The 23,983-nt window shown below is 42.9% G+C and overlaps 1 protein-coding gene across 33 annotated transcripts in view; it reads left to right on the top strand.

The window, feature by feature from the left end:
• The window catches only part of SETD4 (SET domain containing 4), a 459,131-nt gene that overhangs the window by 75,631 nt on the left and 359,517 nt on the right, over window positions 1–23,983 (top strand). For 28 of the 33 annotated variants that reach the window (XR_009502969.1, XR_009502983.1, XR_009502978.1 and 25 more), the window contains one exon: window positions 5,960–6,127. The exons of 2 other annotated variants lie outside the window; for them this stretch is intronic. The gene's annotated coding sequence lies outside the window, so the exon portion shown is untranslated. Of the gene's footprint in view, window positions 1–5,959; window positions 6,128–8,358; window positions 8,376–18,126; window positions 18,461–21,052; window positions 21,383–23,983 lie in introns of those variants that run through there. 3 more of the 33 variants (XR_009502994.1, XR_009502992.1, XR_009502993.1) reach the window with 3 other exon arrangements.

Genomic DNA, 23,983 nt, shown 5'->3' with positions numbered 1-23,983 from the left:
TGAAGGTGTTGGAAAGCCAGACAGCCTCTGCCTTGTGACTCACGGAGGTGGATGTGAATGTTAAAGGCAGGAATGTTTGTTTTCTCCCGGAGAAGGTCACTAATTAGGAGGCTGAAGAACCGGAGTGGGCTCAGCTCGGGGCTGGTGGAGGCTGCTGGTATATACTCAACTTCTGAGAGTGGTCTGCACTCCTGACTCGGCTCTGCCCCTAGATACGGGGTCTGTCCTCACGTCCAGCGGGGCTGGGCTGTGTTCCCAGGCTCACGGGGAAGTGAATGTCTGCACAGTGCTTTGTTTAAAAGTTTGAATCTGATTGTGCGGTTCAAGCCAGTGTGTCAGGCTTCAGCCAGTGGCTTTTGGGGGAGCTTGCAGGGGTGAGAAGTTATCCAAGTACTGGGACATGGGAAGCCTTTCTGTTGATTTTAATGCACTTTGTACAGTTTTCCAAGGCTCTTGGCAGCTCGGTGGTGGCCTGATTCTTTGTGTAACACAAGGCTGCCACGGACGCGGCAAAAGAAGAGTTAGGAGTGCGTGGTTCACCGACTTGGAATCCGGACACACACGTTCTGGATTTTATTGCCAACTAACAATCTTGAGGGAGTGATTGGCTTAGCAACATAACATCTCTCCCTGAGCCTTGGTATTCCAGCTGGTTCTTCTTGAAAATTACTGCCATGGGATAACTTTTTGGTGGTCTCTGTGTGGAGAAGACAGAGAAGGATAAATGGTATGAAAATTGGCATCAGACTTGGCATTTTGGCTGGCTGTCTCAGAGGGGTAGCTGTTGTACAGAGGGATGTGCTCTGTCAAGGGTTGGAGGGAAAAAAAGATGAGCTTCTAGCTATCACTCGGCTGCTCAGGATGTCCGATTGTTGCAAGTAGAGTTGGGGAAACCCAGAAAACACTGGTGAAATCCAGGAAGCCAAGAGCACTGTGACATCAGGCGTGTGAGAGATCGAAATGGAAATTCCACTATTTAGGTGAAATCCAAGACTTTGAATAATCACAGATTCACAGGAAGTTGCAAAAAAAAAAAAAAAAAAATTATACAGGGAGGTACCATGTACCCTTTACCCCTGCAACATCTTGCTTAACTATAATAACAAAACTATGAAATGATGCAGAGTGCTTTTGAAACAGCTAGGTGACACATCAAGATGATGAAATTGCAGTGCTCTTGCAAAGATAGCATCGATATTTTTTTGAGCCCCTACTATGTGCCCATCCATATATGGGGCATAGGGAATGTAAACAAATCAGTCTTGGGTCCTCCACTGAGGGAGTTACAGAATAACCGGGGAGTCTGACATCAAATAAAAAAATTATGTGCATAATTCATGAATCACAGTTGTGATAAGTGCTATGAGTTGAAAATAGAACCAAAAGAATAAAAGTTGATTTCGTGAAAAGATACCTTAAAACGTTTCCATGAAGTTTCATAATCTTATTTTAAGATTTGCCAAAGGTTCTACGGTAGCTGCAACTTTGAAGTTTACTCCTTGTATTACATTTATTACATTTATTATAATTGCGTCCTTTTCTGGGCTTATTTTTTTCCGATTTCTTCTTTTTTTTCCAGTCTGTGGAAGCCAAGTATGTCTTGGAATGGGCACTGATGGTTCTGCCCACAAATGACAGTTTATGAGGGTGTTTTTAATGTGCGTTAGCAGTTTGGCTTCAGAAAGGGAATCAGACCTCAGAGACCCATTCCTTAATCTCACCAGCAGTTAGGAGTGATCACACCGAAACTGACGCCTGCCAAGAGGAGGGATTCTTGAATGTTGGTTGGTTTGGCGAGACCCTGAAACAGCTTCTCGATTACAAAGCTTGCTGCCTCTGGTTTCAGAGGGCAGCTCCGGCCAGCCACACAGAGTTCATGTGCACAGGGTTCCTTCTTGTGGTTCAGCGATATGATCTAATTTGGAATCCTTATGGTTTAAGTGAAGAGAGGAACAATTACATGTATGTTCCCTGTTGAACACAACACATGGTATCCAGGCAACTCAAGTGGAACGTACGGGAGACAGCAGCTCTCCCCACCTGCTTGGTAAACTCAGCGCAGGTGGCGGAAATAATACCTAGATAAATACCACAGATCACTGAGGACATTTTCTTTAGATCAACATTTGCCCTGGGAGGTTCTCAGGTCTTTTGGCTTTGGTCAAGCAAACAGTGTGTTTCAGACAAGAAGTGGAAATCAGAGGTTTGCCAGAAATGGCCGGGGGGAATGGGCTTTAACAGCGGTGTAGGCAGCGGGGCTTCGCTTCCGAGGTCAACTTCGGGTCTTTGTGAGATGCAACCTAGACATAGGATACCTGCCCAAGAGGCACGTGATATCCAGAAGTGCTGAATTTCCGTCTGTTCAAGTGAAGTGTCTTTTGTAATTTCTCACTCCTCCTTTTACATTCTACATCACGGAGCCTTTCAAAATGCACTGTTGGTACAGAAGCAAGATCTCCACTTCAGGTGCTGTATTTGGCCACCTGAAAATTCCAGCCCTTGTCCTTCATCATGACTTTAAATTCGTGGGGTGGGGGAGGGGAAGCCCCCCACGATATCCGTTGCCCAAAACCTGACTTTTCTTCCCTCTGTGGGGAAGTTGCTGGATCTGTTGATGATCCTCTTAATGGGAATCTTTTTGTTGAACTTCACTTATATTATACATTTTAAATTATAATTTTAAGAATGATTTTTTTCCCCCAGAATGTTAGAGTGGAGTTTGGGATCCTTCGTTATTTTTAATGAGTGCTGGTGAGTGGAGAGGTGTGCTCTTGGGCCTGGAAGCCTCATGTACTAATCTTTGCAGGCAGATGCTGTTCTAACTCTTGGAGGCACCTCCTCTATACCCCACAGGGCCTGGCATCGTGCCCTGAACATATCAGCTCTCAGTGCACGCTGCCTGCTTCGCTGTTGAAAACGTGTAGCTGGATTGTACAGGTGTTAAGAGCTGGGCTTTGGAGAAGTGGTATCTGATTTTGAATCCTGCTTCTGCCACTTAGTCTTCTGAGTCCTTGGACAAACCACTTAACCTCCCTGAGCCTCAGTTTCCTCATATGTAAAATGGGGATAATAAGGCCCACCACATAGAGTTGTGAAAATTAAATGAGATGGTGCTTAACACGTTACATAGAGCCTGTGGATCGCCTTTCTCCGTGTTAGATTGTGAGCCCCATGGGGTAAGGATATGTCTCATTCACTGCTGTATCCCCATGCCTGGTACATAGTAGATGCTCAAGAAAATGCTCATTAGATTAACGAAAATGTATTATAGATTTTTCTATGATATTACTGAGTAGAGGAAGAGAACAGTTTAAAGATTTGAGGAATGAAGACATGAGACAATTCTATTTGAAACGTAAAATAATGGGAGGAAATTATTTTTATCAACATGAGTTATGTAGATGTATCTTAGTATTGGGCATTAATTCCACTTTTAAGTAAATTTATTATTTTAGCTAAGAAGTCATCATTAATTTCTTAATAAAAACATTAATGATGTTTTTAGGATTCCTGAGAGAAACTGACTTAGATGTTGAAAAATCTTTGACTAATATGCATGTTTTTAATAGAATTGTGGTTTTCGGCACCAAATATGGCAGTGATGTCCCCTTTCTTTCATTTCTTCTCTTTCCCCCTCCTTCTTTCTTGCTGTCTTTCTCTGCCTCCAGAACACAACGCTATAGTGCGTTGAAAACATTTCTGAGAATTAAGGATGAGGAGAATGTTAGCTTCTCAGGGAAAGTTTAAAATAAAGTCAAAATAGTGTTTTTCCTTAGGAGTTACTCAAGCTTTGTAATCCCATAGGTAATCAGTAATTTTTCTGCTCTCCAGATTACCAAAATCTGGTATCAACCTGTAGCCAGTTTGGAGCATCAATTCTTACCTGACTCAGTTGGGAACGAGGTGGGCACTCATTCAAACACGCATCGCAGAGTACCAAGTGGCTTTGCGTGTTTTAAGGACAGTTCTTCAACTCGCCACCAGATGGCAGAGGTGCTCCACTGAAGTTCACCGGGGCGTTTGCTGCGTCAAAACAGCTTTTGGCACTTTGCTCCTTTCTGTTCTGGATGCAGAAAAGAGAGCAGCTCATGAGGGCTTGTACTTAAACATTTTATGTGGGAATTAAAGTACGTGTTAATACAGATTCTGGCCCTTATTTGCCCACTTAAAATACCTACAGGGTTATGTATTTTTAACCCTTAAGAGACTGGTGTTGACGTGTAATTTTGATTTTTTTTTTTTTTTTTTCTTAAGGTCAACTTTGATTTCCCATCTCCTTATTTCTAAGCCCCAGTCTGTCTTACCCCCTTTCTTTGTGGGATTATAACGAGGCTAAGAATTAAGAACAAGAGTGTTGGAAACCCTCAGCTCTGGGTTCAAGTCCAAACTATTCCACTTGGGGTGAGCCGCTTACCCCACCCATGCCTCAGGTTCCTACAGAGTGAAATGCTGGAGGGTGTGAATGAGGTGATCTAGCTGATGCCCCCAGGGCACCCGTGGTGCTCACACAGTTGTGTCTACTGTTAGCTGTGAAAAGGCACTGCAATATTTTATATCTCTGTGTAATATTTTATATCTCTGTCCGGTGCATTAAAACCTTAGACTATGCTACATTATAACTTAGCGATGGCCCCTTTGCTTGCTATTCCCACTCTCACCCTCACCCTTTGGGTAGGCTGCACTAGTGGTTCTCGTTGGTGGAGAAAGGGGAGTGGTATTGCCTTCTCAGGGCACAGCTGGCAATGTCCGGAGACAGTTTTGGCTGCCACAGTTGGAGAGTGGGTAGAGACTAGGGATTCTACTAAACATCCTGTAGTGCACATTCTGCAGCGCCTCCCACCCTCCACCCAGCAAAGAATGATCCGGCCCCAAATGTCAATAGTGCCCAGGTTGAGAGACTCCAGGCTCACTGGTACTCAGTAGAAGAAAAGTTCCCGGTATTTGATCTAGTCCTTTCAACTTGATGAAATTCCAGACATATATTGTACTAATCAGGCCTGTAGTAGACTCTGGAGCCCCAAGGATGATAAGACACAGACTCAGTCTTGGATCTGGGATTTTACTCACAAGCTAATGAGTTAGCCTCTTACTGGTTCACTGGATGCTGGCAGAAGACAGAGTCCTGGGTCAGAGACAAGGGACTTCATTATTCATGGCAGAGCAAACTGAATGAGTATCATGATGGCCTGGGTTCCCCTTGTCCTCCAAGCCCCACAGGGGCAATATGAGGGGTCCAGGGGTATGTTAGGTGTGCAGTGGGTTTGTATCATAGCCGAGGAATGCTGAGCTTGGGGAATCCACTGTTCTTATAGTAAGTGATAAGCAAGCCCGTTTTTTGTCTGGGGGGAAGACATTATCCCATCCCTCAAGGGTGTAAAGAATTATACACAAGGTGCAGAGGATACAGAGCAGGGTATTTCAGATGGGCAGCGTTTGAGAAGGCTTCACGGAGGAGGAGATATCTGAACTGGGTTTTGAAGGGTGAATAGGGTTTCAACCCATAGGCAAGGGGAGAGAATATTTCTCTCTTCTTCCCAGAAATAAGTTAACTTACCTCCTGAGCAGCTCAGCACAGGTTGTATGGGAACAGGGAGGGCACTCTGGAAAAGTCCTGGCTGGGTTTGATTAACTAGTGAATCTGGGCGGGCTGTTGCCAATTATGTCATGCTATTGTCAACTTATGTCTCAAGGTAATTTACTATGAGCAGATAGGCTATGTTTTTTTTCAATATTTTTTAATTGAAGTATACTTGGTTTACAATGTTGTGTTAATTTCTGCTATACAGCAGAGTGATTCAGTTATACATATATATACATTCTTTTTTTTAATATTCTTTTCCATTATGGTTTATCATAGGTTATTGAATATAGTTCCTTGTGCTATACAGTAGGACCTTGTTGTTTGTCCATTCCACATATAAAAGCTTACGTGTGCTAACCCAAGCTACATTTTTCTTAGGTGATTTTTTTCCCATGCTGTAGCTGGGAGCCTGTACTGGCCCACAGGAACCAGACTTCTTTATCACCAGTAGACCCTCCTTCGGTACATGAGAGCATGTTTGGCCAAGGTTGACGGACTGGAAAGCAGGATCCAGTGGCTCACCTACAGAAGGAGATGGAGAAGGAGGTAAGGGCAGGAATGTTGAGTCCAGTGAGTGAGCCTGAGAACCGCGGGGGTCAACACCAGGGCGTGATCTCTTTTTGCCCGTGGTAGTATCCTCTGGGCACACTGGCTGTACTGAAAGTATCAAAGGTGGGCAGGCAGGATATAAAATGCAGCCTAACTATTGGAGAAGCCTATGTGATACCATCACAGCGTGGCCTATTATACCACAGTGGAAAACATGGTCCTAGGTTACATGCATCAACATGGATAAATCCCAGTCTTTTAATCCTAAGCCCAGAAACCATTCTATATATTTCCAGTCGGAAGGGTTTAGTACAGGAAATCAGGTCCTACAAAATCGTTGGAAGGGATGGGAGGGGGCGAAATCCAGAGATGGGGGTGCTCCTCGGAAACGAGAACATTGCAGGAAGCCACTATGGCTACCACAGACACCATCGCTGCCCGAGGCAGAGTGAAATCCACCTTGTACCACCGTCCACCTGTCGTTGGTCATAGAACAGAAACCCCGTTGGCAAGAGATTCTGGGGGTTGTGGTCCTCAGGGTTCTACTTCCTGTGACAGAGCTGAGAACAAGGGGACAGGATAGTGCTGAGTGTCCCTAGACAAGAGTAACATGATGGTGAGTGACAGAGCAACTCCCAGAAGATTACCTACAACATGGTACCATTTTTTTTTTTTTTTTTTTGGCTGCACCATGCAGCTTGTGGGATCTTAATTCCCCAACCAGGGGTTGAACCTGGGCCCTCGGCAGTGAGAGTGCGGAGTCCTAACCACTGGATCGCCAGAGAATCTCAACATGGTACCATTTTTATAAAGCACAGAATTAAACAACATATCGTTGGGCCATTCACGCAATGGTATGCCAGAGCCGGCTTGAACTGACTTGCGAGATCCAATAGTTAAATTTTCAGGAATTTAGCAAGGCAGTTGTTAAACACAGCTGTTATTAAAGATTAAATTATATAAGCTTACAATAAAATAATTACAGCAAAGAGAATGGTAATAAATACTCTAACTCATCACCTCCTAATTATCTTACTTATTTTACTATTATCTATGCTTTTGAGGTTATTACATCTATTGCATCTGTATGGTAAAAATCCTATAAACTGGCATGCTACCATGATCTCTTTCCAATTCAGTGTTCAGTGACATCACCTTGGTAGCTTGAAATGGGCCACTATTTATATGAAAGAAATTGGCCAGTGCTACAAATCAGGGCGTGATTGCTTTCTTTCTTTTTCTTTTTTTTAAATAAGAGTATTAGTCATATTATTTTTGTTTATTTATTTATTTATTTTTGGCTGTGTTGGGTCTTCGTTTCTGTGCGAGGGCTTTCTCCAGTTGTGGCGAGCGGGGCCCACTCTTCATCGCGGTGCGCGGGCCTCTCACTATCGCGGCCTCTCTTGTTGCGGAGCACAGGCTCCAGACGCACAGGCTCAGTAATTGTGGCTCACGGGCCCAGTTTCTCTGCGGCATGTGGGATCCTCCCAGACCAGGGCTTGAACCCGTGTCCCCTGCATTGGCAGGCAGATTCTCAACCACTGCGCCACCAGGGAAGCCCGTGATTGCTTTCTTGATTGTCTGGATATAACAAAATGACGGACTAAATGTTAATAATGATTAACAGATTAAACTTAAATGTTTGTCATGTCTGTGGCTGTTACATTGTGAATAGCACAGAAATTGAGGAAATAGCCTTCCAGTATTTGAAAACTATTATCCGATTCAACAAAGAAGTTGCTCACATAATTGATAAAAAAGTGATTTTCTACCATGCGTCTTTGTCATTTTGCTTTCTTCTTACTTGTTAATGTAAATGAAAATATCAACCAACCTTCATACTGAAACTACATTGGTTCATCTGTTGCAACCATAGGTTGGTTGCAATTATGAAAGTTTGGCAAAAATCAAAAATATTCTCTGAGAATCAATTGAATGTTAGAGCTTTATAATAAGGATATTATGTATTTTATTATTTGTAAACTGTATGTTATACATCCTTTGTATCAAACAATTTATAACAAACTTATTAGGATATGCGTACATATTTAAATTTTGGAGAGCTGATTTTTAAACATTTACCGTCACATCACTGCACATATATGATGAAGCAAGGGGATGATTAACAGTATTCCAGGTAGCTGTTACCTTTGGGAGAGATCCCACATGGATATCCACTCACACCCCCTTCTGTTTTGTCTTCCTGCCCTCGTTTGCCATCTACCCAGTCATCCAAGTTCAAAGTTTGGGAGTCGTGCAGGAATCCTCCCTCCCGCTTCACATCTCATTGCCAGCTATTGTTGATTTTTCCTTCCCAACATGTCATGGTATTTATGGTTCCAGCTGAAGGGAACCGTTTCCAGCTTGGAACCCCGTTGAGAAACGCCTCTTCCCAGTGATTCCTCTCCTAGAACTCACAGGGCACTGACTGCAGTGGAGGATATAGTTGTCAGACAGAAGACAGAGGATGAAGAGTGAGCCAGAGCTCTGGGTTTTACTCAGGTTTTCAGCAAAGTTGCTGTGGGCATTTATCAATCTACCGGAAGCCAACCTCTGCCAAAACAATTGATCAAGGTCTATAATCGATACAGAAAGAAGACTTGGGGCAGCTCGTAAGGAGAGACCAAGAGTTAGGTCCCTGCGAAGAAGAAAGTGACAGCCCCGTGTCAGTCCTGGGATGCAGGGTACACAGAAGAGGATGCGCAGGGTCCACGGGGACAGATCCAGACCAGAGGATGGGGCTGTTCTCCAGGTGGAGCAAGTGAAGACTGGCACAGAGGTGGGGCTGAACCAGTGCAGCCGGCGCATTGCCCTGACCCCAGTCAGAGGCCTCCCCGCTGTGTCCAGAGACAGAACACAGGCTCCAGGAGCTTCACCACCTCTCCACGATGCAGCTGCTTCCCAATGAAGCTCTGGAGGAGGAAGGAAGGAGGGCAGAGTGTGGACAGAAGCTGGGAAGGGGTCTCTGTGAGGACTGACTGCTGCTTCTCCTTGGCTGCCTTCAGCATCTGTGTCCTTAGGATGTTCATCACCTGTGCCCAAGGCAGACGCCCTCTCTGCTGGGATGTGCTTTTCTATGCCACGAACGAAGCCCCCATCTGCCTCCTGCTCTTCCTCCCCCTCCGGTCTCCAGATTCTGCCCTTGCTTAGGCCGACTCCTTTCCTCTCTTCAAAGGAGAGAGGAGGGAGCTCCTTATTGCTCCGGGCCTCACCCCTTGTTGATATCAGTATCTTCTAAACATGAGTCTTAGTTGTGGACATCACTAATGCCTAAGTCACCTCCTAAGGGAATCACTATACACAGAATTTAGCTTTCCATTTACACGGAGGGTTTACTAGCTCTGCTGTTTTCATCAAGTCCTGTATTTATTTATTTGGGGGGACTTTTTTTTTATTAACATCTTTTTCTTTTTTAACATCTTTATTGGAGTATAATTGCTTTACAATGGTGTGTTAGTTTCTGCTGTATAACAAAGTGAGTCAGCTATACGTATACATATATCCCCATATCCCCTCCCTCTTGAGCCTCCCTCCCACCCTTCCTATCCCACCCCTCTAGGTGGTCACAAAGCACCGAGCTGATCTCCCTGTGCTATACAGCTGCTTCCCACTATCCATCTATTTTACATTTGGTAGTGTAAATATGTCAGTGCTACTCTCTCACTTCATCCTAGCTTACCCTTCTCCCCACTACCCTGTGTCCTCAAGTCCATTGTCTACATCTTTGTCTTTATTCCTGTCCTGCCCCTAGGTTCTTCAGAACCATTTTTTAAAAAATTTTATTTATCTATTTATTTATTTATTTATGGCTGTATTGGGTCTTCGTTTCTGTGCGAGGGCTTTCTCTAGTTGCGGCAAGTGGGGGCCACTCTTCATCGCGGTGCACGGGCCTCTCACCATCGCGGCCTCTCTTGTTGCGGAGCACAGGCTCCAGACGTGCAGGCTCAGTAATTGTGGCTCACGGGCCCAGTTGCTCCGTGGCATGTGGGATCTTCCCAGACCAGGGCTCGAACCCGTGTCCCCTGCATTGGCAGGCAGATTCTCAACCACTGCGCCACCAGGAAAGCCCCCCATTTTTTCTTTAGATTCCATGTATATGTGTTAGCATACGGTATTTTTTTTCTCTTTCTGACTTACTTTACTCTGTATGACAGACTCTAGGTCCATCCACCTCACTACAAATAACTCAATTTCATTTCTTTTTATGGCTGAGTACTATTCCATTGTATGTATGTGCCACGTCTTCTTTATCCATTCATCTATTGATGGACACTTAGGTTGCTTCCATGTCCTGTTTATTGTAAATAGTGCTGCAGTGAACATTGTGGTACATGAGTCGTTTTGAATTATGGTTTTCTCAGGGTATATGTCCAGTAGTGGGATTGCTGGGTCATATGGTAGTTCTATTTTTAGTTTTTAAGGAACCTCCATACTGTTCTCCATAGTGGCTGTATCAATTTACATTCCCACCAACAGTGCAAGAGGGTTCTCTTTTCTCCACACCCTCTCCAACATTTATTGTTTGTAGATTTTTTGATGATGGCCATTCTGACCGGGATGAGGTGATACCTCATTGTAGTTCTGATTTGCATTTCTCTAATGATTAGTGATGTTGAGCATCCTTTCATGTGTTTGTTGGCAATCTGTATATCTTCTTTGGAGAAATGTCTATTTAGGTCTTCTGCCCATTTTTGGATTGGGTTGTTTGTTTTTTGATATTGAGCTACATGAGCTGCTTGTATATTTTGGAGATTAATCCGTTGTCAGTTGCTTCGTTTGCAAATATTTTCTCCCATTCTGAGGGTTGTCTTTTCGTCTTGTTTATGGTTTCCTTTGCTGTGTAAAAGCTTTGAAGTTTCATTAGGTCCCATTTGTTTATTTTTGTTTTTATTTTCATTACTCTAGGAGGTGGATCAAAAAAGATATTGCTGTGATTTATGTCAAAGAATGTTCTTCCTATGTTTTCCTCTAAGAGTGTTATAGTGTCTGGCCTTACCTTTAGGTCTTTAATCCATTTTGAGTTTATTTTTATGTATAGTGTTAGGAAGTGTTCTAATTTCATTCCTTTACATGTAGCTGTCCAGTTTTCCCAGCATCACTTATTGAAGAGGCTGTCTTTTCTCCATTGTACATTTTTGCCTCCTTTATCAAAGATAAAGTGACCATATATGCGTGGGTTTATCTCTGGGCTTTCTATCCTGTTCCATTCCTCTATATTTCTGTTTTTGTGCCAGTACCATACTGCCTTGATTACTGTAGCTTTGTAGTATAGTCTGAAATCCGGGAGCCTGATTCCTCCAGGTCTGTTTTTCTTTCTCAAGATTGCTTTGGCTCTTTGGGGTCTTTTGTGTTTCCATACAAATTGTGAGATTTTTTGTTCTAGTTCTGTGAAAAATGCCATTGGTAGTTTGATAGGGATTTCATTGAATCTGTAGATTGCTTTGGGTAGTATAGTCATTTTCACAATGTTGATTCTTCCAATCCAAGAACATGGTATATCTCTCCGTCTGTTTGTATCCTCTTTAATTTCTTTCATCAGTGTCTTATAGTTTTCTGCATACAGGTCTTTTGTCTCCTTAGGTAGGTTTATTCCTAGGTATTTTATTCTTTTTGTTGCAATGGTAAATGGGAGTGTTTCCTTAATTTCTCTTTCAGAATTTTCATCATTATTGTGTAGGAATGCAGGAGATTTCTATGCATTAATTTTGTATCCTGCTGCTTTACCAGATTCATTGATTAGCTCTAGGAGTTTTCTGGTAGCATCTTTAGGATTCTCTACATATAGCATCATGTCATCTGCAAACAGTGACAGCTTTACTTCTTCTTTTCCGATTTGGATTCCTTTTATTTCTTTTCCTTCTCTGGTTGCTGTGGCTAAAACTTCCAAAACTATGTTGAGTAATAGTGGTGAGGGTGGGCAACCTTGTCTTGTTCCTGATCTTAGAGGAAATGCTTTCAGGTTTTCACCACTGAGAATGATGCTGGCTGTGGGTTTGTCATATATGGCCTTTATTATGTTGGGGTAAGTTCTGTCTATGCCTACTTTCTGGAGAGTTTTTATCATCAATGTTGTTGAATTTTGTTGAAAACTTTTTCTGCATCTATTGAGATGATCATATGGTTTTTCTCCTTCAGTTTGTTAATATGGTGTATCACATTGATTGATTTGCGTATATTGAAGAATCCTTGCATTCCTGAGATAAACCCCACTTGATCATGGTGAATGATCCTTTTAATGGGGCTGTTGGATTCTGTTTGCTAGTATTTTATTAAGGATTTTTGCATCTATGTTCAGCAGTCATATTGGCCTGTAGTTTTCTTTTTTTGTGACATGTTAGTCTGGTTTTGGTGTCAGGGTGATGGTGGCCTCGTAGAATGAGTTTGGGAGTGTTCCTCCCTCTGCTATATTTTGGAAGAGTTTGAGAAGGATAGGTGTTAGCTCTTCTCTAAATGTTTGATAGAGTTTGCCTGTGGAGCCACCTGGTCCTGGGCTTTTGTTTGTTGGAAGATTTTTATTCACAGTTTCAATTTCAGTGCTTGTGATTGGTCTGTTCGTATTTTCTATTTCTTCCTGGTTCAGTCTCGGAAGGTTGTGCTTTTCTAAGAATTTGTCTGTTTCTTCCAGGTTGTCTGTTTTTTTGGCATATAGTTGCTTGTAGTAATCTCTCATGATCCTTTGTATTTCTGCAGTGTCTGTTGTTACTTCTCCTTTTTCATTTCTAATTCTATTGATTTGAGTCTTCTCCCTTTTTTTCTTGATGAGTCTGGCTAGTGGTTTATCAATTTTGTTTATCGTCTCAAAGAACCAGCTTTTAGCTTTATTGATCTTTGCTATTGTTTGCTTCATTTCTTTTTCATTTATTTCTGACCTGATCTTTATGATTACTTTCCTTCTGCTAACTTTGGCAGTTTTTTGTTTTTCTTTGTCTAATTGCTTTAGGTGTAAGGTTAGGTTGTTTATTTGAGATTTTTCTTGTTTCTTGAGGTAGGATTGTACTACTATAAACTTCCCTCACCAAGTCCTGTAGTTAAAAGCCTCTGGTCAATGTTCAGCAGTAAGACCTGGCCCGGGTAGACCCAACTTTAGTAATGCGGTCAGGGTTCTGTAGCCTGAGCTCGGCACAACCTGGGAAAAATAATGATTTTACAGCATGAGGCTCAGCTTCCTTTGAGTGTGTTCCAGGTTGTGTAAAGACAGATGGCAAATAAATAAAAGTGTGTTTGTAGCTGGTAATTTGGAATTTGGAATGTAAAGACACTACCCAGTCAAGGCAACCACAATATCCACAGATGTAAAAGGGCTTGACTCCACTTAATGAGAAAATGCAAATTAAAGACAAGGCTTCGTACTTTCTCCCACAGAGCAAGAAGCCAAGCAGTCCTGCCCCCAAGGAGACAGGCTCCAAGTTCATTGTGGCCTCCTCTGGGAGGCTGACCATGCCCAGAGTCAGACCTCAGGTGGCCTTGGCCTTGAAGACACTGTACTCTTCTATCCCTTCCTTCTGCTGCAGCATCCCCTGGTGCTTTGAGCTGGAAATACTCCTCCCAGCGCCAGCCCCAAGGAGCCTCTCTATTTAGCAAAAGCCCCTGGCCAGCCCTCTTCCCCTAGAACACGAGGAGGCTGCAACACTTCTCAAACCTACATCTCCCCCGCTGACACTAGAACATTACTTAAGGGAAGAATGCCAACTGGTTATTATTCAACAGTCTGCAATCTCACAGGAGTCATTCATTCCTTTTTTTTTTTTTTTTCTGCACCCCATCTCATCCTGCCTCAGCAATTAGATAATGTGAGTGGGCATATACCCTGTTAAACAGCTGCTGGGAATTCTCCTTAGGAGCAAGAGGTGATGTGCGCTTTTGTGGGTGCTGACTTGTGCGTTTCCTGTGCTTAAGATTGCAAAGTACGAAAGTCCTGATCACTGGGCGGAGACAGGCAGAGCGGGCCAGGCAGGGTGCGCAGCGAAGGCTGCGGAGAAATGAGGACTCCAGGGAGAAGCATTTCATGCCGGCCCCTTGCCAGGGGGCCAGCTGCATGGCCATTTCCTGTTGCAGCGGTGCTGCCCGGCCTCCGTCTGGTCCTAGTCCTGGAAGGGAAACACTGGCTGATTCTCTAGTACATTTATCATTTTCAGGCTTTGTGACTAACCACAAAGCTGGATGGAACATTCTCTTAAGAAATGGAAGCATCCACCGTTGATCAAAAGGCATCACTCCGCAGCTATTTGTAATTTGGCTGCCGTGCCAGGAGCTGCTTGGCCTTGGCTGAGGGTGCGGCGGCTCTCATCACAGGGCACCGAAATTCTCTGCACTGTTTGCTCAGCTGCTGTCTGTTTAGAGAGCTATTTAGAGTCTCCCATAGAAAGGAAAGCTTTCCATTCTTGGAGAAACCACAGTGATTAAGTACATATAAGAGAAAAGCATTATGATGACTAATCAGAACAAAATCAATGAGTCCCTTTCTGCATTATAAATGATGAGGCTTAGAGTCCACAGCTTTTAGCAAGAGTGCGGGTGTGACTTTGGGGTGGGAGAGGAGAGGGCAGAACCGCACAAAGGCCAGTGAGCACAGGACTTGCCAGCTGGGAAAAGGACTGAACTTTAATGACCCGATTAAATGCCCCTTTAAAATCTGACCCGGGAAATTCTTAACCTTTGTAATAGGGGAAAATAATATCTGAGGAAGCAAGAATTTTTGGTTAGCTTCTATGCAGTCATTTGAGGCCACCCAACCTAAACTCTCTGTCCTAAGGGATGCTTTCTACAAAACCTGCCTTGAAACTTGAAGAATCTCATGTTCCTCTAAATTTTCATGCAGCCAAAAAAGTGGGAAGACACCTTTGTAGGAAAGCTTCAGTGGAAAGCTTCTACCACCTCATGAGACTGTTCCAGTTTTTGAACAGCCTTCATTGTTGGAAAGGTCTCCTTCACATTTGGCTGAAAATTGTCTCCCTCTCAATTTTGCCTTTTGGTCTCAGTTGCCCTTTGAAACTATATGAAAAAAATCCAGCCCTCTTCATACTGAGGTCTTTGCAATGTTTAAAGATGACACTGGTGTTTCCGTTGCCTTATTGTCTCCTGCCTGAATGTCCTCACTGCTTTCTGAGCGAAGGGAGAATACTCTCACCTCCTGCGGGAGTGGTCCAGTAACAATGTAGACCCCACAGATCGTTCACGTACAGAGATCTGTCACCTCCTTTGCTTATGACACTATACTTCTGTTAATTTATCCATCCTGAGATCTCATTTGTTTTTTTGGTAGCTGTGTCACACTGTTGGCCTGTGTTTACCTTAAAGTCTAAAGAACGATCAACTTGTTATTCCCTTACATTTTCATGTACCCAGAGGGTTCTGAAAAGAAGCAGAAGTGAACACTTTAACCTAGTCACTATTCATTTGTTTTGCTTTTATGCTGGCCTTTGAATATGCCATTTGATGTGAGAGTCTTCAGCCAGTGGACATATTATGTTGATATGCAACTTTGCATATTTTTGCATACTTAATGTGATAGGATCACACTAAAATTCATGTTTTCCTTTGGGAGTGGTGGCTGGAGCTTTGTTAGATTTTTTTCCCCCCCAGTTTTATTGAGAAACTGTTGGCACACGTTGCTCTATAAGTTTAAGGTGTACAGTGTGATGGTTTGATTTATATATATTGTAAATGACGACCACAGTAGGTTTAGTTAACATTTACTGTCTTGTATAGGTACAATAAAAAGAGAAGAAAAAAGCAATTTTTAGATTTATCACTGTCATAGGAGTTAATACCTCTACCTCTCCTTCCTCATTCTTTCCCCCAAATTATCATACTCTTAATTATGCCAAAAATTAGTGTTTGCAACATTCTAATTATGTAAATATTGTTCACTGCAGACAGAACCTATTAGAATACTGTGATTACATCCTTTCTTTTCTCTCTTTTTTTAAAAAAATTGAAGTATAATTGACCTACAACACTATGTTGGTTCCAGGTTCACACAGTAGTGATTTGAAATTTCTGTACATTTACTAAATGATCCCCACCTTTGTGAGATTTTTGAAAGGAACTCTACGTCCAGGCTAAAACACACGTGCAGCTGAATAAGCTGACGGTGTCATTCCCAATCAGGAGCTGACCCCGCCTATTTAGAAGTTTGAGGGCATTTGTAGGCATGTTTGCAGAGCCTTGGGAACCTCCTATGACAGTCTGTAAGTAACCTCTGGGTGCCTGGTGCTGGTGTTAGCTTCTGGCTTGGCAAGGGTACCCGGCATGGTCCCCGCCTTTGATATCAAGTATAGCCTTTGGAGTGACCACCCTTGTACCTTACACAGAGGGGACCCTCTAAAATCTTTTGTAGGGTGGGCACATTCATTCACGAAAGTTTGTTTGTTATACCCTCCCGAATCAATAGGTAGTACCCAGAGATGTATCTGCTGTGAGTGGACAGAGCCTGTCCGAAAATCTCTCTCCAGCTCTGTCATCGTTGGGACGACTATCAATCTGAAGCCCATCTTGAACTAGAGTGGATGCTGACCCAGTGATGGGAGACCCGGCCTTCGGGAAAGCAGGAGCTGCTTCTTTATCCCCGCCTCCCTGTGCTGAATCCTTAGCCTCAATCCCAGGAGCCTAAGCATGTCTCTCCTTTCTCTGGATTTCTTTAGCGCTTATGGCTTATATTAAACCCTCGGGTATTTACACATCTAATTAATAATTAACCTGCTAACTTTTCCCTATGAGTACGTCTTGCCTCCTCAGCTACATTGTCTGATCATTTGTATCCTCCACAGACCTAAGAATGCAGTTTTGCCCATCAAAAGGCCGACATAGGTAGATGTAGGATTAAGCCATGGAGATCTGAGAGGGGTCGGTTTCTCCCTCAGGAGAACGGGCAAAGGAAACAGACTTGTAGGAAATTCATATTCTGTGCCAGGCACTGTGCTGGGAACGTTACATTTGTCTTTTCCTATAATCCCCATAAGACTCTCAAGTAAGTATCACTATCCTCATTCTGCAGAATAGGAAATGAAATCTCAGAGAAGTTAAGAAACTCTCAAACTGCGTACAAAGAGGAAAGAGACTGGGCTGGATTTGAACTTGGGTTGCTGTGCCTGCAGCAGCAGTGCTAGGGAGTCTGTCGTCCCTCCTGGAGGTGCGGCGGGGCTGGAGGTTAGGACGTCGCTTGTGGCTGTGCTGCCACGTGGCCACCCTTGAGTTATCAGCCAGCACCATCTCACTGCTGAAGAAAGATAGGAAAAAGGCCAGGGATGAAAGAACAAGGGGACATAAGAAAGAAAGCTAGAACCATGAAGCGGGGGAGAGAGAGTGGAAAATTGCAGATCACTTACGTTCTCTGTGCAGGAAGCATCTCACGCCTGCTCAGTAGACCAAAGTGTTCATCAACGGAGTAGCTTGTAAACCCCCAGGAAGGCATAGCGATGGCCTTGTTGATACTAGTTCTTTTCTCCCCCAAAGAGGAAGGAGTATCCTCAGCTTCTGAAGACAAGGACTTTCAGTGGTGTTGGGGAGCTCTGAGAAGCTGGATCCCCTGTCATCAGATTGTATTTGGAGACTTTCCTAGTCAGGTTAGCACCAGGCTGTACTGTAGCAATACTGTAGCAATAAATAAACCTTAGAACTCCATGGCTTACACAATAAAGAGTTCTTTCTCGCTCATGAAAATTCTGGTGTGGGTCAGGCGAGTCTTCAGGGCACTGTCCTCCACTCAGGGACCTGGTGATCCAGGCCACTTCCATATTGGGAAGCCAAGATCTCTGTATGTGGCTTCCAGGTTGCTGGGGGCAACCAGGGTGGGAGGGTCAGCTTTTAAATGCTTTGGCATGGAAATGCCGTCAATCACTTCCACTCACAGCCCATTGGCCAGAACTGGTCAATGGTGCTGCCCCCTGTGACAGTGCTATACTTCACTGGGAAAAGAGGGGATGCTTGGACACTCAATGACTGTTCAATGTCTCTGACTCATTTCCTTTACTCTCTTCTGTCCAACCCTTTTTAAGGCAGCTCATTGCTCTTGGGAAAGAACACAGATGCCTTCATGGAGCTTGTTAGGCCCCTGGTCGTGGCCGCCATGTTGCAATCACATTGGACATTTCAGGTCTTGTGGCTCAATGTGCCTTCTCTTCCTCACTGCCCTGCTCTTCTGTCTTCCCGAAATACTCTCCTCTGTCTGTTTTTCCTGTCCAACTCCTAAGATTATTTATGTCAATGTTTAGATATCACCTATTATGGAAACTTTTCTGACATGAAATCTGGGTTAGGTGACCTTCTTCGGACATCCAGGTCATCCTTTATTTCCCCCACTGCGGTGGAAATGTATTATTTATTAGTCTATGACATCTTAGATTGCGGCTCTCTGGTGCTTGGAACCATTGCAAGAGTGGTCCCTACATACGATGGCCAACACACAAAAGAGGCCTAGTTAGTGTACTTTGGATGCAGGAAGAGAGGAAATCTTCCAAGGCAGAATGTATATGATTGTACTATTGCAGATTTGATTCTGAAGTTAATCTGGAAAAGCAAATCCTCTAGGAGAGTCAAGAAACTTTTCAAAAAGAAGAATGAAGGAGAGTCTTACTTTTCTGGATGTGAAGATGAACTATAAAGTTACAGTAATTAAAAGAGTGAGATGCTGGCCCAGGAGCAGACCAAGAGATGAACAGGATACTGAGAGCTGATGTTACTGTCTTGAGTCCAGACTCCACAGGGCAGACCAGGCAGGCTGGAGACTCAGCCAGGGTTTCCGTGTTGCAGTCTTGGGCAGAATTGCTTCTTCTCCGGAAAACCTTAGTCTTTGCTCGTAAAGCCTTCAACTGTGTATGGAGAATTGGTATATGATAAAGGAGGCGTTGTACATCAGTGAAGAAAGGATAAATTATTGAACGCATTATGTTTACACATCTGGCTATAATTTGGTAAAATTAAAAAATAAGCTAAGACTTAAGAAATAAAACATTTAAAAAGAAAGTTATATCTTTAACTTATATCACATACAAAAGTGAATCTGAAATGATTATAGATCTAAACATTAAGAAAAATCTTTAAAATACTAGTAAGCGCATAGGAAATATTTTCACTATGTTGGAGTGAGCAAAGCATTTAAAAAAAATGACGTATGGCCCAGAAGTCAAATGGTTTAGAATGACATATTTGATAACAGTGAAACAAAACTCTTCTATATAACTAAAAGCTATATAACCCAATTAAACAAAAGCATATCAAGCTGGGAAAAATATTCACCATATGTAATTTAAAAAGGTTAATATAAGAAGTGTTTAAGTGCCTACAAATCCGTAAGCAAGCAGTTAACAATCCAATTTAAAATGGACGAAGGTTATGAAAAAGCAATTCATAGAAGAAAAAGTATACATAGCTTATAAGCAGAAGAGATGCTTATCCTTACTGATAATCAAATTAATACAAATTAAAACAATGAAATAGCATTTTCTCCATGAGATTACACATATTAAGAAGGCTAACAGTACTCAGTATTGATGATGGTGGTATAATTTTTTAGAGACAAATTTGACAATGTCTGTTTTTAAAAAGTGCCTGTATTTTTGACCTTACAATTATACTTCATCTATAGGGGGTAAGTTAAATGACTTATGGAATATTATTTAGCATTTAAAGAAGTGAGATATAGTTACTATATATTCTGACATGTAAAATGTCTGTAATAGAGACTTAGATTTAAAAAATGACTTACAGGGAATTCCCTGGGGGTCCAGTGGTTAGTACTTGGTGCTTTCACTGCCATGGCCCGGGTTCAATCCCTGGTGGGTGAACTAAGATCCTGAAAGCCGTGTGGTGGGGCAAAAAAAAAAAAAAAAAAAAAAAAAAAAGTGACTTTCAGAATAGTATGCAGTTTAGAACCCCATTTATTAAAAATATGTATGTATATTCTATATATGCATGGGAAAAAAACCTGGAAGAATATGCAGCAAACTGTTAAGGGAGATAACCTCTAAGGAATAGGACTTTGGGAACTTCCATTTCTTATTTTCCATATTTTAGTATTATTACTTTTAAAATAAGCGTGATAACTGTTTATAGTATTTTAGAAAGAGATTAAAAAGACATTGCTGGAACTTCCCTGGTGGCTCAGTGGTTAAGAATCCGCCTGCCAATGCAGGGGACACAGGTTCGAGTCCTGGTCCGGGGAGATCCCACATACCACGGAGCAACTAAGCCCGTGTGCCACAACTACTGAGCCTGCGTGCCACAACTACTAAGCCCACGCATCTAGAGCCCGTGCTCCGCAACAAGAGAAGCCACTGCAATGAGAATCCTGCACACCACAACGAAGAGTAGCCCCCGCTCGCCGCAACTAGAGAAAGCACGTGCACATCAACGAAGACCCAACACAGCCAAACAAAAAAATAATAATAATTAAAAAAAAAAAAAAAAAAGGACATTGCTTAGTTTAACTGACCAAAGCTTTGACTGGTTACATAGGATCTGAGGTTCAAAAAAATGCTTGTTGTGCCATGTCATGCTCAGATATGTTCATCGACTCATTCATGCATCCATTCATTCACCAAGCATTTAGTGGATACCTTTGTTGTGTGAGGTCTTTTTTCCTACATGGGTCTTAACTGCATAATTTTCTTCCTCATTTTACTCCAGAAAGTGAATAAATTGAAAAATAGTCGAGTCTAAAGCAAAGTATGCTTGTGGGGGACCCTCTTCGATACCCAGCAGAGGGCGCTGTGGCTGGGATCCAAGGGAAGCTGTTGTTTGCTTGGATGTTTAAGGGAGTCCCTTTCTGATCCCGTCTAAAAGATTCATGTTGACAGAGGGTATTCTTATTGGGGGAAAAAAGCCCCAAACCACTCCATATTCCTCTTGCTGGTTAACTTTGTGTGGGCTGTCTCTGCTTCAGAGCTATCAGTTTCGTTCCTTTGTGGGCCTGTGTCCATGCAGGGAGGGAGTGGACGTTTGGAAGTCGAGCAGTCCAAAGGTAGCTGCATATGCGTCACGTCTCATGAGGATGGAAGATGAAAATGAAAGACTATGCTCTAAACTTTGCCCTGTCTCGGCATCCAAATGCCACGTGACTGCTGGTTCACTGAACGCAAAACCAGAATGATATGGTGACAGCACGTTGGGTAGGCTGTAACAGGAGACGTTGCAGCCACGGCAAATCTGCCCGCATGCCATCGAATACATTTTTGTTTTTGCTCCTGATTTTGGTCTGTATTGCTTTGTATTGCATTATATTATTCATTTAATACAAAAGTGAAGCATGTTTTGGATACTATGCCCTAAGTTCGATGTGAAATACCGGGATATTGTCCTGAAAGATTTTTGGATAGATTTGAACGTAAAAAACAGATAAAATAAGTCGTGATTCTTCATATCACAAAATGACACTTAGCAATAAAAAATTTGCTGCAGTATCTTTTTTTTTTAATTGAAGTATAATTGATTTACAATATTGTGTTAGTTTCAGGTGTACCGCATAGTGATTCTTTTTTTTTTTTTTTTCAGATTATATTCCATTATAGGTTATTACAAGATATTGGGTATAGTTCCCTGTGCTGTACAGTAAATCCTCATTGCTTATCTATTTTATGTATAGTAGTTTGTTAATCCCATATTCCTCATCACTGCAGTATTTAAAGAACAATTTTCCTAATCCAGGTAAAATATGTCACTTTAAGAGCAGAATCTGTAATGAAGTCAGATATAGTACATTTTACAATTAAAAACACAAGTCCCTCAAATTCAATTTGGCTCACGGTAAGTACCAATGGGAGACTTTAAAAAAAAAATCCTTTCCTTTCTCTCTAGCCCTTTGTCTTGTATTTTACCAAATTGTAGTTTCGGACAAGTCAACTCTTCCCCCCAAGCACACAGGTGGAGTTGCCCTGCAGTCAGAGACGTCCTTCAGCTGGGGAGTTGGTGAGGCTGTAAGAAGCTGAAGGAGCTTTGGCTACAAAGTACAAATAGAAGTGGAGAATTTATGCAATTTGACTAGTTAGAGAAAAAATCCATCTGACAGAATAGCAGTAGTGAGCTGTTAGACTGTGCCCAGTGGCATAGAATTTATAATTTAAAACATTTCTGGCTTCCTACATTAACTTTCTTGGTTAAACAGGTAGAATTCCCTGAAAATCTGTGGTTCGTTTCTCAAGTTCAATGAATGTATTAAGGAAATGTCAACATCTTAGCTGCTATACAGCTTTCTTTCTTAAAAAAAAAAAAATATCTAAGGACATGAATTTGAAAAGGATAAGAAAAGATTTCGCACGTTATTGTATCTTGTGTCTGTGCTGAAATGACCTCCTTTAGATCCAACTCATTGACGTTATTTAATCCAAATGCAAGGGTAGTGTTCAGGGCTTGTGCCAGACTCAGCTTCTGTACCCGCCCAGATCTGCACCTCCCTCTTGCCTGCTGGCTGGAGCTGCGCCAGCAATGACTTGCTCTGTTCCTGTGGTCACGACGTCAGATTACTGCAGCTGCCACTCTCCGTGCAGCCTGACTAGCAAGAAGAGGCCACCGCCCCGAAGGAGGCTGGGACATCTTGGAAATGTGGAGAGATGAAAACCCCATGGGGCCAACTTCACCCAGTGGGAGGCGGCAGATAGGAAGGGGCTGGTCAATGAGTTCTTTTTCCTTTCTCCTTAGAAACTGTTCTGAGATGCAACAGTTCCTACAACCTTCCTGAAGACATCACGTGAGGCTGCACAATCAGCCAGGCTGTCACAAAGCTTTGGCCAACTCAGTACCCTGCCCTCGTGCATTTGGGCTCCCTCTCCCCTGCCTCGCTGCTCTATCCCTCCCCCACCCCCTTCTCTAGGATCACACCTTTGAATGAAGTACTAGCAAATAAACATATGCCCCAGGGTCTATTGTCTAGAGAACCTGGGCCAAGAGAGTGGGAACCTAGGTTGGCTCTAGAAAGCAGGCCCTCTGGTGGACTTTGGCAGTGGTGAGTGCGTGGTGACAACCCTCCACATATGGTAGCATCACGATTACTAAAGCCTTTATCTGAAGTTAAAGACGATGAGGAGGAGGTGGAGGTAAAGTGTGGGGATATCATTTCACTTTGGCACTCAATCCGTTTTGGGGCAATAAATATTAGGACGGTAATGTGGGGTAATCACTTCTGAAGGCTCTGGAAGCCTTGCAGAAAAATGATAGGTGCTATCTTGAGCCTCTCTTTGAAAGCCAGGGTATTCCTGTGGTAGCTGTAAAGGGGGTTCTCATCTCCTCAAGCTGCAAGGCAGAAGACTTTTAAAGCAGGATCTGATGATAAGATGTTAGAAACGTAAAGAGTAAATGTACAGCCTTAGTGGCTCCTCAATGTCAAAGGAAATTCCCTGATGAGGAAAAAAGTGGGACCCTTGGATGGTGACATTTGCCTGGTTGAGACTGAGAATATTGGATCCCAAATGGCCTGAAGCTTCCTGGCTGGCAGAAGCTGTCCCAATGACTTGAAGAGATCAGCTTCCCCTTCCCAGGGGATCACACCATGACCTCCCAGAGGAGATGCTTCACAGCTGACCATTGTTTTTCTCACTGTCGGTCCCTATCATCCGTTGTTGTCTCCTGGGTAATAGCCAGAGTCAGGTCTGATCACAGCTCTCTGCTCCAAGGAAAACAATCTATGTGTCAGAGGACATACAGGAACCGTCAAATGTGCACCAGCAAAGATGTGTAGGAGTGGGTCTTGGGGGTGTTAGATTGTCATGGTCACCTGGAGCTGGTCTGTAGGGGTGGCTCCTTGACATTTAGGCAGGATGATGGCCTACAGTTGATAAAGTGAAGGTGCAGGAGTGTGAAGAAAGGGTAAGGCTCAAAGAGTTGGGAATATTAGAATGGATTTACTATGTAAAACCTAAGAAC

This window comes from Balaenoptera ricei, chromosome 4 (assembly GCF_028023285.1).
Source record: "Balaenoptera ricei isolate mBalRic1 chromosome 4, mBalRic1.hap2, whole genome shotgun sequence".
In the NCBI taxonomy this organism is placed as follows: domain Eukaryota; kingdom Metazoa; phylum Chordata; class Mammalia; order Artiodactyla; family Balaenopteridae; genus Balaenoptera; species Balaenoptera ricei.
This window is presented reverse-complemented; position numbering and strand designations above follow the sequence as displayed.